Here is a 17,815-nt window from a genome sequence, read left to right as displayed (position 1 = left end):
GGCCAGGTGGCTCAGCCAGTAAGAGCACTGACCCCAGTGTCAGGATGACCTGGGGATCAAATCCGGGCTCCAATACTTGGCACCACACCCAGAAATAACTGGCCATGTAACCTTGAGCAAGTTACTTAACCCTGATTGCTTAAAATAAATAAATAAATCTGTTAATTATTTCAAAGTGTTTTTTAGTTGATTCTCTAGGATTCTCTAAGTGTACCATAATAACATTTGCAGAATGATAGTTTGTTTTCTTCTTTGCCTATTGCAATTCTTTCAATTTATTTTTCTTCTCTTATTGCTAACGCCAACATTTCTAGTGCCATATTGAATAATACTGGTGATAATAGACATTCTCATTTCACCCCTGATCTTATTGGAAATGCTTCTAGCATTCACATATATTGCTTCTAGCATTACACATAATGCTTGCTGATGGTTTTAGATAGATATTGCTTTTCATTTTAAGAAGACTCCATTTATTCATATATTTTCCAGTGTTTTTAATAGGAATACATGTTTTATTTTGTCAAAAGCTTTTTCTTCATCTATTGAGATAATCATTTTGTTTTTGATATGGTCACCTATGCTGATAGTTTTCCTAATATTGAACCATCCCTGCATTCCTGGTATAAATCCTACCTGGTCATAGTGTATTATCCTCAAGATAATTTACTCTAATAACTTTGCTAATATTTTATTTAAAAATTTTGCATCTATATTCATTAAGAAAATTGTCTATGATTTTCTTTCTCTGTATTTGCTCATCCTGGTATAAGTACCAGTACCATATTGTATTATAAAAAGAATCTGGCATGACTCCTTTCCCTATTTTCCCAAATAGATTATACATTATCAGAATCAATTATTCTTTAAATGTTTGGCAGAACTCACTTGTAAATCCATCTAACTCTGATGATTTTTTTCTTAGGTATTTCATTGATGGTTTGTTCAAATTCTTTTTATGAGATGGGTTTACTTAGGTATTTTATTTCCTCTTCTGTTGTTCTGAGCAATTTATATTTTTGCAATATTCATCCATTTCACTTATGCTATCAGATTTTTTTTGTCAAAAAGTTGGGCAAAATAGTTCCTAATTATTATTTCAATATCCTCTTCATTGGTAGCAACATCATCCTTTTCATTTTTGATACTGGTAATCTGTTTTTTTTAATCAAATTAAACAAAGATTTCATCTATTTTATTCTTTTTTTATAAAAGAGTTCTTAGTTTTACTTATTGGTTGAATAGTTTTCTTAATTTCAATTTTATTCATCTTTCCTTTGATTTTGAACATGTCTAATTTGTTATTTAATTGGGGATTTTTAATTTTTTTTCTTTTTCTAGCTTTTTTAGTTGCATGCTCAATTTATTGATCTCCTTTTTCTCCATTTTATTCTTGTAAACATTTAGAGATAAAATTTCTCCTAAGAACTGCTTTGGCTGCATCCCATAAGTTTTGTTATGTTGTCTCATTATTGGCATTCTCTTTGATGAAGTTAGGAGTTGTTTCTATATTTTGCTATTTGACCCATTCTTTAGGATCAGATTATATATTTTCCAATTGATTTTTGTCTGTCTTTTTAATATAGCTCTTTTATTATATGCAGTTTTATTGCATCATGATCTGAAAAGGTTACATTTAATATTTCTGCCTTTCTGCATTGGATTGTGAGGTTTTTATGCCCTAGTACACAGTTAATTTTTATGTAGTAGTTGCCATGTACTGCTGAGAAAAGTCATGTTCCTTTCTGTCCCCATTTAATTTTCTCCAAAGGCCTATTATATCTAACTTTTCTAAAACTATTTGCATCTCCTTAACTTCTTTCTTATTTTGTGGTTAGAATTATCTAGTTATGAGAGGGGGAGGTTGAGGTCCCCCATTAGTACAGTTTTGCTGTCTATTTCTTCCTATAACTCACTTTACTTCTCCTCTAAGAATTTGGATGCTATACCACTTGGTGTATGTATTTTTAATATTAATATTATTTCATTGTTTATGGTACCTTTTAGCAGAATGTAGTTTCCTTCCTTATCTTTTTTAATTAGAGCTATTTACATTTGCTTTGTCTGAGATCAAGATTGACACCCTGACTTTTTTTTAAGCTTCAGCTAAAACAGAATATATTCTGCTCCAGTGTTTTACCTTTACTCTTTGTGTATCTCTCTGCTTCAAATGTGTTTCTTTTAAAAAACATATTGTAGGATTATGTTTTTCATCCACTCTGCTATCTGCTTCTGTTTTACTGGAGAGTTCAATCCCCTCCACATTTGTAGTGTGTCTTGCTCTCCATCCTATTCCCCCCTACCCATTTATGTTATTCTCTCTCCTTTGTCCCTTTCCCTTCTCACCAGTTTTTTGCTTCTGACCACCACCTCCCTCAATCTATCTTCCATTCTATTGGCCCTCCTCCTTTTTTCTTCCTTCCCCTACTACTTCTTCTATACCTTCTTTCCACCTCCTCAATTTTCTTTCCCCTTTCCCTTTCCCCTACTATTTCCTATAAAGTAAGATAGATTTCTATACAGAACTAGATGCACATGTTATTCCCTCTTTGAACCAAATCTAATGGGAGTAAAGTTCAAACAATGTTCATCTCCCTCCCTTCTTTCCCTCTACTATAAAGGGTCTTTCTATCACTTCATGTGATGTAATTTACCCATTTCTGATTCCTCCTTTCCTCTTTCAATAAAATTTTTCCCAATTAATAATTTTTTAATCATCACATCGATATTATCTTATACGCACACCCTCTCTCTATGTATACCCATTCCAAATGTCATAATAAAGATACATTTATCAAGAGTTGCAAGTATCATTTTCCCATGTAGGAATGTAAACAGTTTGCCCTTATTGAATGACATGTTTTTTCTTTTCTTTTGTTGTTTACCTTTTTATGCCTCTCTTGAGTCTTGTGTTTAGAGGTAAAATTTTCTGGTTAGCTCTGGTCTTTTCATCAGGAAGGTCTGGAAATCCCCTGTTTCTTTGAATATCCATCTTCTTGCCTGGAAGATTATGCTCAGTTTTGCTGGGTAGTTGATTATTGGTTGGAATCCAAGCTCCATTGCCTTATGGAATATTGTATTCCAAGCCCTCTGATCTTTAATGTATAAACTGCAAGGTCCTGCATGATCCTGACTGTAGTTCCATATTTGAATTGTTTCTTTTTGGGATGCTTACAGTATTTCTCCTTGACCTCATTATTCCGGAATTTGGCTGTAATATTACTTGATATTTTCAATTTGGCATCTCCTTCAGGAGGTGATCAGTGTATTCTTCTGATGACTGTTTTACCCTCTGGTTCTAGGATCTCTGGCAGTTTTCCTTGATTTTACTAATTTCACTTATTTTTGCCAATTTATTTTAAAACTAAATTTATTTATTTACTTTTAGATTTCAACATTTACTTCCATAAGCCTTTGAGTTCCAAATTTTCTCCCTATCTCTGCCCTCCTTCTACCCCAAAATGGTGTGTAATTTGATATAGGCTCTACATATATATTCATATTAAATCTATTTCCACATTAGTCATGTTGCAAAGAAGAATTAGAACCAATGGGAGAAATCATAAGAAAGAAGAAACAAAAGAGAAAGAGAGAGAACAGATAATATGCTTCAATCTTCATTTGGACTCCATAGTTCTTTTTCTGGATATGAACAGTATTTTTGATAGTCTTTTGGAGTTGTCTTAGATGCTTGCATTGCTACGAAGAGATAAGTCTATCAAAGTTAGTCATCATACAATGTTACTATTACTGTGTACAATATTCTCCTGGTTCTACTCATTTTACTCAAAATCAGTTCATTTCTTTCCAGGTTTTTTATGAAGTCTGCTTGCACATCATTTCTTATAGGACAATAGTATTCCATTACATTCACATACCACAACTTATTCAGTCTTTTCCCAACTGATGTGCATCCCATCAATGTCCAATTCTTTGCCACCACAAAAAAATCTGCTGTAAATACTTTTGTACACGTGGGTCCTTTTCCCATTTGCATGATCCCTTTGGAATACAGAACTAGAAGTGGTATTGCTGGTTCAAAGGATAGGCACATTTTATAGCCCTTTGGGCATAGTGCAAATTGCTCTCCAGAATGGTTCAATCAATTCACAGTGCCACTAATAATGTCTTAGTGTTTCAATATCCCCACATCTTTTTCAGCATTTATCATTTCCCTATTTTGTCTTGTTAGTCAATCTGATAGGTGTTATGTTGTACTTCAGAGTTGTTTTGATTTGTATTTCTCTAATCAATAGTAATTTATAGCACCAATTCTACTTTTTAATGAGTTTTTCTCTTCACTTAATTTTTATACCTCCTTTTCCATTTGGCCAATTATATTCTTAAGGAGGTTTTTTCTTTCCTAGTGGATTTTGTTTTCCATTTGGCTAGTTGAATTTTTTTAAGGAATTATTTTCTTCAATTTTTGTCCCCTTTCCAAGCTGTTGACTCTTTTGCATGCCTTTCAATTCTTCTTCCAATTATTCTTCTACCTTTATTATTTAACTCTTAAAATCCTTCTTGAGATCTTCCAAGAAGGCTTTTGGGGCTTGAGGCCAATTCATATTCCCCTTTGAGGCTTCATATGTGAGTATATTGATAATGTTGTCTTTTTCTGAGTTTATGTTTTGATCTTACCTGTTTCCATAGAAATTATCTATGGTCAGCATTTGTTTTTGCTTTCTGCTCATCTTGTTTGCCTATTTCCTGGCTTTTAAAGTTGAGTTCTTCTGCTGGAGCACAGGGGGTACTGTTCCAAGCTTCTTGTGCTGGGGACTAAGGGCTTGGTCACTGGCTTTGTCTGCTGGATCCTCAGGTGTTGGCAACTGGAACCTGTAGGGGTCTGGTTACTTACCTGGTTTTGAGCTGGGGTCCTGATGGTGGTGTCTGGCATATGCTGATGCCAGGTGGAGTTTTTCTGCATTGTCCAGGTTAAAGCCAACTCATTTTTTTTAAATAAAGGCACTTTTCTTTTTTTGTGATTTTTTTTTGGAGGGAAGGTAGGGAAATTGGGGTTAAGTGACTTGCCCAAGGTCACACGGCCAGTTTTTGTGTTAAGTGTTTGAGGCTGGATTTGAACTCAGGTCCTCCTGACTCCAGGGCTGGTGCTCTATTCACTGTGACACCTAGCTGCCCCAAAAGTCAACTCTTTAACACATTATCATGTGTAATAGGACAAATAATAATGCCTGTCATACATTTATAAAACCATTGATTTAGAGCTATAAAAGGGACCCAAGTCCTAATATTCTCATCTTACACACAGAGAAACTGAGTAGCAGAGTTGCCCCAGGTAAAACAACCAGTGTATCTAAAGTAAGATTTGAATCTAGGTCTTATTAACTCCAAGTCCACTGCTCTATCCAATATGATATGTTGCCTGTTAAAGGGGAAGGAGAAAGGTTTTTCTCCTTACAAAATTATTGTCAGGATCCAGTGAGATAATGAAATTCTTTGTGAATTGTAAAACACTAAGCAAGCTTCAAATTTTATTATTAGGAGCACCTTTCTTTTTTTCCTTCATTTCCTTTTGTACAAGAGTCATAGATCATTGATTTAGAACTGGAAGGAACATTAGAAGTCATTTAGTTTAAACTCCTCATTTTCCTGATAAGGAAAAAGGCAGAGAGCAGTTAAGGGAATACATCTTATATCACATAGATCATATGTGAGAGGATTAGAATTCTAATACAAATCCTCTGACTCCAATGTCAGCAATGCTTCAACTCTGTCATGAAGCCTCCTTTCTTAAAAACAGGGACAAGTATGTAGAATATATACACAATTCATGAATTTTCATTTGATTCCTCAAGATCTTCCATTTCTGGAGCCTAGCAAGTTCTTTGGAAAAGGAATGTTATAAATAGATTGATATAAGAATATAATATCTAATATTTGCTTTGCATCTTTCCCTCCAAGAGAGTAAGTACATAATTGGGATGGGATTGGACTGGGAAGCCATGGGAGTTTCATGTCCAGATTGGATGGGAGGATGGGAAACTGTCAGTTGTCCCAGATATGTCTATTTCACATTCATCTTATTTCAATAATTGGCATATATACTGGGAGAAGTTTCCCATTAGCAAGCTATGTAATGAAAGGATCCTTTAAAGCCTAAGTGCTCCATTCCTATTGGTAAAAGGGTCCCAGTGCAGTTATACCACCTACACATTGGGTCATTTCCCTGCAGTTTGGGAAGAATAATCCTGGCCTATTCAAGGTGATTTTCAGAATCTTTGCCTTGATGTATGTTGCATACTTGGCTTTTTAAGTATGTGTCTGGCAATCTCCCTAATCAAATATCCCAAACTTCCAAATTCTGACAACATTTTCCTCAGTCTATTTTTTAAGAGATTGGACAAATTACAACTTAATACACTGGCTTCTCAGTCTTAACCAAAAATTCAATTAAACAGAACAATAAATCATTCTATAAATGCCCTACTCTGCTTCCTTACTGTGGAATGGAGATGAACCTGGATTTCAAAAGGTTATGCCCTCAGAACAGCTTGGTCAGACCTCTGCCAGGATGGAAAGGCTTCAAGTGCTGTGAGTCTTTTATCTAAGTACTAGCCCAGCTTGGAAAAGTTTTTCAAAGGAAAGTCAAACAACAGATGATTATTTTTGGCTATAGCAACCAAGGAAATGGTCTACAAAGGCCAAAAATGGTTGTGACCTGCACAAATGGGAAGGACTACCCATACCTGGGAGGTCACAGATCATAAGACCATATATCTAGAACTGGAAGGGGCCCAAGAAGCTGTCTAATATGACTTCATTTTGAAGCATGTAGGTGGCACAGTAGATTGAGCACTGAGTCTGGAGTTAGGGAGACCCGAGTTCAAATACGGTGTCAGATACTAGTTGGATGACATTAGGAAATTCGTTGAAGTGCTATTTGCTTTACTTTCATCAACTGTAAAATGGACATAATAATAGTACCTAGCTAACAGGTTTGCTGTGATGATCAAATGAGACAACATTTATAAAATATTTAGCACAGTTCCTGGCACATAATAGGTGATATATAAAAATGCTTATCATCATCATCATCACCTAAGGAATATGAGGCTCAGGTAGCAATGTGACAAAATTATAAAAAGTGGAAAACATCAGAGACAAGATTTGAATCCAAGTTTTCTTACTCTAGAACTCTGACTCATTGCACTGTATAGGAATAATATCTCCATCTGACATCTATAAAGTGACTAACCACTAAAGTATTCCAGGAAATAACATTGCTAACTACAGCATATGGCAATGAATAGCATAACTTCATGAGTTTAGCCATTTGGGTTAACTAAATTAAAAGCAACAAGAAGATACTATCTTTCTCCCTAAAGATTTGAGATTATTCCTGGGATTATTATATGGGTATGTATGTATGCACACACAGACTGTGTGTGTGTATAAGCATAGTACTTATATACCCACCCAATATGTACACATGTATAGATATATTCGTGTATACACATACATATATACTCACACCTATATACGTATATATACTATACCCATATTCATACATATATTTTAAATTATTAAAAATTTATTTTCTTCTCATTTCCACATTTCCCAACTCAGAGAAAAAGAAAGAAGGAAGGAAAGAAGGAAGGAATGAAGGAAGGAAGGAAGGAAGGAAGGAAGGAAGGAAGGAAGGAAGGAAGGAAGGAAGGAAGGAAGGAGGGAAGTAAGGAAGTAAAGAGGAAGGAAGGAGATCCCATGTAAAATAAAAGTAAAACAAATTGCCACATTGGCCTTGTCTATGTGTTTTATATTCTGCATATTAGTCTAACTTCTATTTAACACTTTCAAAAATGCTGTTCCAGAATAGGCCCTTCAAAGAAAAAAGTCTGACTTTATTTTATAGCCCCATAGTAAGTTAATTCTGTCTATATGTACATGTATGGGTCCAGAATCCCAGAATCTCAGTTAGAAGGACCTTCAGAGGCCATGTATAACTACCTAACCATGGATAAGAACCCTCTCTACAATGTGATCGATAGGTGTTCGTTCAGCCTCTACTCAAAGTCCTCCAGCCCATTCCACTTGTTTTAATTCTTCCTTACAAGGAAATGTTTTCCTTTCTTCAAAGCCAAATTTGTTTCTAAGTTCTACCCATTGCCATTGTGTCTGTGCTTTGGAGCCTGGAAAAATGAGCCTAATCTCATTTCCATCTGATAGCCCTTCAAATATTTGAACACAGCTATCATGTTCCCCTGAGTCTACTTAGTCAGGCAGATAAACAAGTATCTATTGTGCATTTTCCAAGTGTCAGATATTTGCTATGTTGGGGATAAAAAGGAAGGTTTGATAGCCCTAGTTCCTCCCGCTAATTTATGGCATGATCTGAAGACCCCTCATCATCTTGGTTACCCTCCTCTAGATGCCCTCCAGTTTGTCAATGTCTTTTCTAAAATGATGCTGAGAAGGGACTATAGTACTCCCTGTCTAATTATAGAGTACAGTAGGACTTTTCCAAGTCGTAGATACCCTTCCTCTCTTGATGTAGCCTTCTACAGTTATCCCTTCCTCATGGCAGGGGCTAAGGGTATGGCACCCCGACTGTCTAGAAAATCTGCATAAAACTTTTTGGCCCTCTCTACATGCCAGAGAAGAAGTCTGATTTTTTTTCTTTTCTTTTTCCTTTATGGAGTATTTATAATACCTTATTGTAAAATTTGGATTAAGTATTTGGTCATAGACTCTGTTATTTGCTGGCCTTCATGTGTCATCTATAGCTTCCACAAAACTCCAAAAATTTTTTATTTAATTTCTTATGCTGACCCACAATATAACGAAACCATGATGGGGAAAGTCATGATGTGGAATGGATAACTGTATTACATTAGTGTTGCCTTACATTGAATTAGAATTCAAATAGCCTCCCTTATTATTTTCAAATGAACAGCAATTGTATCATGCCTTTTATATTAATTAATGAATTATCAAGCAGAAGAAGGAAATAAGCATTTATTAGGCACCTGTTGAGTGACAAGCATTGTGCTAAGCACTTTACAGAGAGTATCTCATTTGATCCCATTTGATGCTATGAGTATTTCTTATATGCCTGATGTCCCAGTCACTGAGCCAGGGACTGGGAATAAGAAGAAAAGAATGAAACAGCTCCTGACCTTTAACCAGCTAAGAAGTTGGTTTTTTTCTAACCAAAGATAAATTTTTGTATCTCTCCATTAACTTCTCTATTTTCAGATTATGCCCAAAGTTCTAGCCTATCACAAAATTTCTGAGCATTGATTATAAAATGTGCAGTGCATTAATTATATTTCACAGTTTAGTAGCATTGGGAAATTTGAATCATATACCTTTATTCAAGTGATGCATAAAATTTTCAAGGAGCATAAGGCCCACTCCACCACAAAGCTCATCCTAAATTAACACTGAAAATTAGTAACATTTTTTGGTATGGTCATTCAAATAGTTATGAAAACAGATATTTGTACTGTCATCTAGCCCATCTCCATTCCACACAATAATAGAAAGATAAACTTTGTCACATATTTGATTAAAATCTTGGTAGACATATATATCTATATCTATTTGTTTATTTTCTACATTTCTAGTCTTATTACACCTTACTCCCTTCCAAGTACTCAATAGTCCAAGGACACTGATCTCCTTGATACTTGGCACAGAACATCCCTTCTCTTGACTTTGCATTTTCACTATCAGTCTATTAATCTTATTTTTTAAAAGTAAGCAATTTCATAAGCATTTATTAACTAAATAAATGTGTCTATCACTGTGCTAAGCACTGGAGTTTCAAAGAAAGAAAAAAAAAACAGTACAGGCCCTCAAGGACCTCAAAATCTGATGGCAGAAAACATGCAAACAATTGTGTACCAACAACACATATACAGGATAAATTAAAAATAATCTCATAGGGAAGGCACTAGCATTAAGGGAGACTGGGTAAGGCTTCTTACAGAAGGTGGGATTTGAAGGATGCCAGGAGACAGATAAGAAAAGGAAGAGGATTCCAGAAATAAGGGGTAGCCAGTAAAAATGCAAAGCCAAGAGATGGGTCGTTTTGTGCTGAATATCAAGGAGATCAGTGTTCTTGGACTGTAGAGTACTTGGAGGGGAGTAAGGTGGAATAAGTCTGGAAAACTAGAAAATAGATAAGGTATAGAAAACATTGAAAGCCAAAACAGATTTTACATTTTGTTCTGGAGCTAATAGGGAGACACTAATATTTCTTGAATGGGGTTATGGAGTGTGACATGATCAAAACTGTTGCTTTAAGAAGATCCCTTTAATAGCTGAGTCAAGAACTGGCTGAAGTTAGGAAAAGACTTGAGTTAGAAAACCAAACACGAAGCTATTAAAATAGTCGAGGCATGAGGTGATGAGGGCCTGCACCAAGGTGACAGCAGTGTCAGTAGAGAAGGTTAAAAAAAGGGAAGTAAAGTTAATCTGTAATGATTTCCTCATGATGAAGCCATGCTCTCCTTTTCTATATCGATCAGTCAAAAATTTATTAAGCAACTGCTGGGAATTGTGCATAATTTATCAATTAACCCTTTAATAATATATTAGACTTTCAGGAATTGAAGTCAAGCTCATTGGCCAAAGGTTTGATGACTCCATTGCCTTCTCTAAGTTTCTTTTGACAATTCAGATAATGATCATTTTCCATTCCTATGTTCTGTCAAATCTTCTCTGTGGTCATTTATTGATCACTGAAAATGACTGAACAATCACATCTGTCAAATTATTGAGCATCCTGAAGATGCAGTTTATTTGGGCCATTTGACTTGAACTTATCAAAATCAGCTAGGTGCCTTCTTACTCTTTCATGCTTATCTTGAGTAGATCCTACCAGAGTGGATCACTGAATGAACACTTATGTTTTGATGAGGGAAGATAGGATCAGAAAATATTGGAGCTGCTTTCACCTATAGACACTACTGCTAGCAACATACCACAAGAAAGAAGGTCATAGTTATAAAAATCTTTGCAGCAGCAAAGGACTAGAAATAAAATTGATTCCAGTTAACTGGAGAAAGACTAAACAAATTTTCATATAAGAATATAATGAAATATTACTACAGTATAAGAAAAGATAAAAAGTAAATGAAAGAAAAAAGCATTTATTAGGAATTTATTATGTGGAAAGAACAGTGATAAACACTGGGAATATACATAGAAAATTGAGGCATTCCCAAATATCAAACATCTCACATTCTAATTAGAGGAAGACCATAAAAATAAGAGAGTTCATTTTTGAGTCAGATAGAAAAATCCAGTTGTCCAGAGAGTACAGTGGCAAAGCATATGACAATGACATTTCCCTAATGCCATTTCCTTAGATCAAATAATGTTTTCTTCTGATATTAACCTGGTTGACAGTTCCAAGGATTTTGGTGATGAAAACTTTCTTATTCAAGTCTTTAGTGTGTATGATTACAGAGAAGACAGTTTCCAGATCACACTTCCACAAGAGTTGCTTCCCTGAATGGTGGCTGGAAATTGGGTTTGAGGGCTGGAATGTAAGCAGGTCTGGTAGTTTGGGGTAAGTGGCTATTCTAAAGACTTTGGGGCTATATCCATTTTGACCCAAGAAGAGTTGATGAACTGAAAAAGAATTGAGAGTAACATGGGAAGATTTCCATAAACAGATTCAGAATTTCTCTCTCTCTCTCTCTCTCTCTCTCTCTCTCTCTCTCTCTCTCTCTCTCTCTCTCTCTCTCTCTCTGTCTGTTTCTGTCTCTGTCTCTCTCTCTTTCTTTCTTTCTCTCTCTCTCTCTCTCTCTCTAACACACACACACACACACACACACGTGCCTGTGTGTATGAGTGCTTATACAGTATCAGTTGCTTAATGTGGAAGTTGGAAAGAATATATTCAAGAATGAAAATGCTGGGTTGGCTAGGTGGTACAGTGAATAGAGCACTAGCCCTGGAGTGGGGAGAACCTGAGTTCAAATCTGACCTCAGACGCTTAATACAAAAATTATCCATGTGACCTTGGGCAAGTCACTTACCCCCAATTGCCCTACAAAAAGCAAAAAGAATGAAAATGCTTTAAAAATAAAAGACAAATAATTTTTCATGTAAATTTTTTTTGAAAGAAAGAACTGGGGCACAAGGCATTGCCAGATAAGACTTGGTAGTCAGTGAATATATGAAATCACTGAGTAGATAAGTACATAGAAAATAAAGTAAACCAAGAATAGGAAGAGATGAATAAAATAAACAATATACTTTTGGCTAGGAATGGTCCTGCAAGTCCTACTTATTGAAATGTTATCATTTCCATGCACAAATATATAGGAAACTTAAAGAATCAGGATTCTATGGACTCAATCCATTGAAATGGAAAGACAGAATCCCATCACTGATTCTTGGAAAAAAATCTACTTTTGGAGACATTTCCTTTGAAAAATGAAAAATCACAGGGCATGAATCAACCTATTGAGAGATATCAAATGTCAGATTTTAGTATTCTGGCCCAAGACTGAGAAATAGCACTTGATTATGGTCAAGTAGACTATTATAATACAAATAAATGAAATTTTGCTAACCTTTAAGGTAATAGTGATGTTATTCCTTTTTTGCTCATAATATACACTCATTTTATTTCCATAAATTCCTTTTTTATTCCACTGCTGTCCCTTACAAAATGTCTTTTCAATTTTCTTCCATAAAGTTAGAATGAAATTCCCATCTTTCCTTTCCCCTTGCTTTTCTCCAAACTCTCTGGCAGCTACAAAAGTTAATAAATAGTAAGATGCATTAAGGAACAAGGAGAGAGGAAGGGAACAAACATTTACATGCGTATATATACATATATGTATATGCATATATGTAAATATGCACACACAAGTGTGCACACACATATACACACAAAAATGCATGCATGCCCATATTTGTACGTGGGTATGTTTGTGTGTGTATGTGTGTGTGTATATATATATACATATATATACATACACACATATGCATATATGTTAGAGTTATATCTTAAGACCAGGGGTAATATAATGAATGGCCTCTCAGGTCCATGTGGTTACTTTTTCCCCCGCTATATAGAGTTTATATCAAATGAAAAATCAGAAGTACAAGCAGGAGCCCCCGCCCCCCTCAAGTTAAGAGAATTTCTCATATTTAGACAGATGTTTGACTCTGCTTTAATTTTCATTTATACCTATCTGTAGTTAATTACTGGTATTTTGGTGGGCTATGCAAAATTCTGGTTAATGGAAAGCTTTGAGTAAGTAACTTTGCAGAATATATCACATTATCAGTTAATAGGAACCAGGAAGGGAAATTGGGGATAGAGTAAATCTTTTCTTGGAACTTTTCTCAGTCCTTGTAGGTGGGTACAACTGGTAGTATCAGTCTAAGAGTTGTAGAGCCAACAGCCCATTTCAATCTCTCCCTTCTCTGCCATGATTCATTCTTACTATCTTTTTTCCCCTTTGCTAGGAGCCTCTGCACTATCAGTTATTTCTTTCTCAACTTCATGTCTCCCCTTCTTTACCACAATTGGATCCTTGAAATCTATTCTCATTTGAGATGTAGCCTCATTTTATACAAAATCCTTATTCAGTTCCTACCAGTTGTAGAGCAAATTCTTCTTCCCTTTGAGAAGTGCATTGTGTTACATAAGGGAGAGGAAGACAAGGGAGTTAGATTTTTTTTTCCTTTTTATATTAGATGACATAAGGGGAAGTGGGGATTGGGCATGAATGGAGAATTGGGAGGGCATTGTTTTTTAAAATATATTTCCAAGGATGGAAGGAATTTTTATGTACTATAAATAACATATTTTTAAAACAAGATACATTCATATTTCACAATTTGTCTGGCTATTCCTCAACTAATGGGCCTTCATTTTGCTTCCAGTTCTTTTCTTTTTTCCCCACAATTTATTTATTTATGTCTAATTTTCAACATTCATTTCCACAAGATTTTAAGTTACAATTTTTTCTCTGTTTTCCACCTACCCACACCCCAAAATAGTTATCCTACTGAATACCTCTTCCCCCAATCTGTTCTCTCTTATATCCTCCCTCATACTCCCTATAACTTTCTAGTAGGCCAAGAAGGATTTCTATACCCTAGTACCTGAATATCTTATTTCCCAGTTGCATGTAAAGAACAATTTTTTTAACATTTATTTTGGAAACTTTGAGTTCCATAGTCTTTCCTGTCATCCCTCCTCTCCCACTCCCACTGGGAAGACCAGCAATTCAACATAGGTTGTACATGTATAGTTATGCAAAACACCTCCATGGTAGTTATATTGTGAAAGACTAACTATATTTCCCTCCATCTTATCCCACCCCCACTTATACTATTTTCTACTTTGACCCTGTCTGTTTTCAAAGGTGTTAGCTTCTAACTACTCTCTCCCCCAATTTGCCCTCCCTTCTATCATCCCCCTTCTTATCCCCTTTTCCCCTGATTTCCTGTAAGGTAAGATACCTAATTAAATGTGTATGTTATTCCCTCCTTAAGCCAAATTCAATGAGAGTAAGGATGGTATATTTCCTTTCACCTTCCTTCTCTTCCCCTCCATTGTAACAGTGTTCTCTTGCCTCTTTTATATGATAAAATTTACCCTAATCTATCTCACCCTTTCTCCTCCCAATATATTCCTCTCTCACCTCTTAATTTTATTTTTTAGATATCATCCCTTCATATTAAACTCATCCTGTGCCCTCTGTCTATGTATACATGTACACACATATGCACATATACACATATATTTACAGACACACCATCCCATACATACATATATAAGTATGTATACATACACACACAAATATATTCCCTTCAACTATGCTCATAGTGAGAAAAGTCTCATGAGTTGCAATTATCATTTTTCCATGTAGGAATATAAATAGTTCAACTTTAATAAGTTCCTTATGATTTCTTTTTCCTGTTTACCTTCTCATGCTTCTTATATTTGAATGTCAAATTTTCTGTTCAGCTCTTGGTTTTTCATCAAATATGCCTGAAAGTCCACTATTTCACTGAATGACCATATTTTCCCCTGAAGCATTATACTCAGTTTTACTGGGTAGGTGATTATTGGTTTTAATCCTAGCTCCTTTGACCTCTGGAATATCATATTCCAAGCCCTTCAGTCCCTTAATATAGAAGCTTCTAGGTCTTGTGTTATCCTGATTATGTTTCCATAATACTCAAATTGTTTCTTCCTGGCTGCTTGCAGTATTTTCTCCTTGACCTGGGAACTCTGGAGTTTGGCTTTAATATTCCTATGAGTTTTCTTTTTGAAGTTTTTTTAAGAGACAATGGGTGAATTCTTTTAATTTCTATTTTACCCTCAGGTTCTAGAATATCAGGGCAATTTTGCTTGATAATTTCTTTAAAGATGGTGTCTAGGCTCTTTTTTTGATCATGACTTTCTGGTAGTCCAGTAATTTTTAAATAATCTCTCCTGGATCTATTTTCCAGGTCAGTGGCTTTTCCAATGAGATATTTCACATTGCCTTCTATTTTTTTTTGTTTAGATCTGTTTTATAGTATCTTGATTTCTCATAAAGTCATTAGTTTCCAATTGCTCCAATCTAATTTTGAAGGAGTTATTCTCTTCAGTGAGTTTTTGAAATTCCTTTTCCATCTGACAAATTCAGCTTTTTAAGGCTTTCTTTCCCTCATTGGCTTGTTGGACCTCTTTTGCCATTTGAGTTACTCTGCTTTTTAAAGTGTTATTTTCTTTTTTTTTTTAATTTTCATTTTTAATTACAATTGTACAACAGACCATTTTATTCTTGCATCTTTTCAATGGTTTCTTCCTTATATTTGCCCTTCTCAAGAATCTTTTTGCGATCTTTGTCCAGTTTTAGTCTGGTGATAACTACCTTACTGGGGTGAATTCCCACATGGACAGTTGTGCCATTAGCTTTTTCGCGTTGTACACGCTCAATGTAGATGACATATTTCTTTCTGTAAACCTGAACTACCTTGCCAATTTGCTGACCTTTGTAGTGTCCACGAACCACCTGGACCTCGTCGTCCTTCCGGATGGGCATCGAGCGCACGTTGTATTTCTGCCTGAGCTCCTTGGACAGCGGGGACGACATGATCTTGCGCCGGATGTGCGGATGTGTGAGGGTGCGTTGAAGTGTCACTTTCGGTTCTTGCTTCGGTCCGAGGTCACAAAAGGATTAAACTTCATCTTCGCAGGTGGGACCAGCCGAAAAGAGGCACGTGCGCTGCCCCTAAAGTGTTATTTTCTTCAGTATTTTTTGGGTCTCCTTTAGCAGGCTGTTGACTCACTTTTCATGATTTTCTTGCATCATTCGCATTTCTCTTCCCAGTTTTTACTCCACTTCTCTTACTTGATTTTCAAAATGCTTCTTGAGCTTCTCCATGGCCTGTGAGCAATTCATATTTTTCTTGGAAGCTTTTGATGCACGAGTTCTGACTTCATTGTGTTCCTCCTATTCCATGCATTGATCCTTTTTGTCCCCCAGAAGGGATTGTATGGTGTGATTGTGCCTCCTCTGCTTGCTCATCTTGCCAATTACTTGGCCTTTGAGCTCTTTGCCAAGGTAGATTTCTGCTTCCAGAATGGAGAAAGTTTTGTCCCAAATTGCTCCGGTTTTAGCAGCTGCCAGAGTTATTAGGAGGGTGCCCTCTCTGCAGCCCCCATAAGCTCTGGCACACTGGCCACATACCCCAGGACCACCATCAAAGACCACAATCCAGACTCAAGCAGGTCAAAGCAAGAGCAATTACCCTTAGAATAGTCACTTTGTTCCCCTACGATCTGCAGGCCTGGAGCTCTGGAAGCAGCCGCATAGCAACAGCTGCAGCCATCGAGCCTCTGCCACTTCTTACCAAGGGGAAAGGGGCCTCACTGTGCTCTTCCTTTACCCTTCCAACAGTTTGCCACTGACCTTTTATTTTCTTTTTCCTGTTTATGGGTTGAAACATCAGGAAACTGCCACAGCTGCTGGTGATTCACTTTCCTCAAGTCTTCTCTGGATGGTCTGGGCCGACCTGGGGTTGGAATCATGGGTACAGGCATCTGTTCTAGGCTCCCAGCAAGCTGAGATAGACCTTTCCTGTTGGCCTGCCAGCCTGCCTGCAGTGGGGGTTTTGTTTCTCTCTATCACTTTTTGGGTCCTGTAGCTTTAAATTTTGTTTAGAGTAATTTTTTTACAGGTATTGGAAGTGGTTGGAGTTTGAGCCTGCACCATGTTTGTGCTTTTACTCCACCATCTTGGCTCTGCCCCCCTCCAGTTCTTTTGTGCAACAAAAAAGCCTCGCTATGAATATTTCAGTATACATGAGTCCATTTCCCCTTTGGATAATCTGTTTAGAGGTTTTATCATTGGATCAGAGTGACTTTTGGGGATATAGTTTCGAATTGTTTTCCAGAATGGTTGCTCCAATTCCCAGTTCTACCAACAGGGCATTACTGGGTCTGTTCTCTCTGAGCTTCCCCGACATTCACCATTTTCATATTTTGTCATCTTTGCCACTTTGATGAGTGTGAAGTAAGATGTCATAGTTGTTTTAATTTTCTCTTCTCATTAACTCATTCTTCTTGTTAACTAGGTGATAAGCTCTATTATTTTTGTGCTAAAAAAAGACTTCAAGTGCTTTCAGCAACTTCTATATCTGACACCATAGGGTTCAGCTCTGATCACTCCGGGCTTGTTATAGATATTAATCTTTGGAGAAATGCCATGTGTTTTTAGCATGTTCCCATCAACCTTGGTCTCAGGAAGAGTTTTCATATAATTAGTAACATTTTAAAACCTACATGTGGAGTGAGTGGAAAAACTCTCCATATGTGGCTATGAATTCA

General features: G+C 36.2%; 1 pseudogene; it reads right to left on the bottom strand.

Moving 5' to 3' along the window:
• Nucleotides 1–15,704: 15,704 nt before the first annotated feature.
• Nucleotides 15,705–16,180, bottom strand: LOC138145325 (large ribosomal subunit protein uL24-like; annotated as a pseudogene).
• Nucleotides 16,181–17,815: the final 1,635 nt, after the last annotated feature.

Source organism: Petaurus breviceps, unplaced genomic scaffold (genome assembly GCF_028583685.1).
Source record: "Petaurus breviceps papuanus isolate PSGF00001 unplaced genomic scaffold, PetGlider_PUasm1.0 90734, whole genome shotgun sequence".
NCBI classification, from domain to species: Eukaryota; Metazoa; Chordata; class Mammalia; order Diprotodontia; family Petauridae; genus Petaurus; species Petaurus breviceps.
The sequence above is the reverse complement of the archived record's forward strand: the minus strand, read 5'-3'. Positions and strand labels throughout refer to the sequence as shown.